We start from the raw sequence: 2,213 nt of genomic DNA on the forward strand, positions 1-2,213 counted from the left end.
TGCAGGAAGTTTTTCTGTAAGGGGTAGGATTAGCTTATAAAATCCATAACTTTCTGTATATAAAAACAATAGAAGTCTATATAATGTCCTCATTTAGATAAATAGTAAGCGTGTGTTGAGGCTATAGCAGCAGCGTCTACAGGTTGATGTGGAGTTTGAGATCAGATGCCTCTTCAACAAATATTTTTTATGAACATAAAAAGGCAGGAACAGAACAAATAAAGAAAAGAGGATAAAAAAAACAAGAATTAATCACGGTACATGAAAGATCTCATCATATATCTTAAAAAAAGAAATACATTTTTTGTTATTAATTACTCTTAGTGATTTAATTAAATGTTCTACTTCACATAAGAAATCTATAAAAGTAGGTATTTTCTTAAGAAACCTTTGTTTGCTAAAATAGAATTTTGCCACAAGGATAAGAAAGTTAACAGCAGATTCTAAAGTTTCTTGAGATATGTAGCCTGTTTTGGCCTGAAAGAATGATGTCATGTGATTTAAAGGAGCGTATACGTTTTTTTTTTTTTGCATGTCTACATAAAGACCAGCACAGGACTTTTGCTTTTTGGAACTCAGAAGCTTAGCAGACTGACAGATAACTTGATTATATTCACTATCTTAATGTAGTAGGTATATAACTAAACTGTAGTTTTGTGATTCCACTCGTTTCTGTAATTTTCATTCAATAGATGAAGAATATTCTTGTGCCTGATGTGCATTTGCAAAGCAGACTAGCTGTCATCAGAATCAGAGTGAGAGTATCCCTATGTCAAGATATATATATATATATATATATATATATATATATAGCCATCTGCTCCCCGCGGTTCAGGACCCGCTGCTGCTGAGGCACGGAGGAGAATGAGCTCGTGGGGATCTCAGGTGGACCTGGCCGATGAGTTTAGAGAGGGGCTTTCCTTCTCGCGCTCATCGGCGGCGGGCGAGAGACAGCCGCTGGAGGATGATGTTCTCTCTTTGACATCATCTGATCCAGGGGCCAGTGCTCTGCTGGGTTCAGCCCAGGAAGAGCAGGAAATGGATGAAGGGAGCGAAGAAGCTGAGGCTGAGCCTTCTCAATCCTCCTGCCCTGCGTATGATGAGCTCTTAGAGGTTATGGATCGCGCCACGGCGAGGCTTGACTTGCTGTGGAAGCGGACTAAGGAAGTGACGTCGCGAGGTCGTCTCGAGGAACGTTATCTTTCTGGCCATAACCCTCCAGCTCAGGTGAGCCTTCCTTTCCTTCCTGATCTCCATACTGAGATCGAGAAGGAATGGAAGAGGCCGTTTTCCTCACGCATCCATCGGTTTCAGCATACCAGTTATGCGAACATCGAGGCGATGCGCGAAAACGGCTATGAGAGAATGCCCCCTGTAGAGGAGACGCTAGCTAGCTATCTCTCTATGGGTGAGACATTGTCTCTCAAAACTCCCTCTTTGCCATCCGTGCCCCTTCAAGCTACATCTAAATTGAATGGCAAGGCATACGCAGCAGCAGGTCAGGCTGTTGCTTCGCTGCACACTATGGCAGTGTTCCAGGCATACCAGGCTGACCTGCTGAAAGACCTGGATAAAGGCGAGGGCCTTTCTTCTGATGAGATGGCTGAGTTGCGCCGCACCACGGATCTTGCTCTCCGTGCTACTAAGCAGGCTGCCTCTGCCATGGGCAGATCTATGGCGGCGATGGTAGTAACGGAGAGGCAGCTGTGGGTAAACCTGGCAGACATCGGGAAGAAAGAAAGGGGTTTTCTTCTCGATGCCCCGGTTTCGCCCTCTGAACTTTTTGGTACATCCGTTGAGACGGTCGTCGAAAAGTTCAGGGAGGCGAAGGCGCGAAGGCTCAGCCTCAGCTTCTTCGCCGCCCTCAGACATCTCCTGCTCTTACTGGGCCGAACCCAGCAGAGCACCGGCCCCCGGATCAAACGATGTTAAAGAAATAACATCATCCTCCAGCAGCTTACTCCCGTCCACAGCCGACGAGCGCGAGGGGGAAAACCCCTTTTTAAACGCATCAGCCAGATCCACCTGCGATCCCCATGAGCCCATCCTCCTCCATGCCTCAGCGGCGGTGGGTCCTGAGCAGATGGCTGCCCCCCTTTCCTCGAAAAGAGAGACAAACGAGAGCGGAGCTTTTCATTAAAATACGCTCGCAATGAACGTGGATTGCCCCCTCAAGAACATCGCGGGCGTGCTCTTTGCCCAAACAAAGAACG

Source organism: Sinocyclocheilus rhinocerous, unplaced genomic scaffold, assembly GCF_001515625.1.
Source record: "Sinocyclocheilus rhinocerous isolate Xijiao unplaced genomic scaffold, SAMN03320098_v1.1 scaffold3533, whole genome shotgun sequence".
NCBI classification, from domain to species: Eukaryota; Metazoa; Chordata; class Actinopteri; order Cypriniformes; family Cyprinidae; genus Sinocyclocheilus; species Sinocyclocheilus rhinocerous.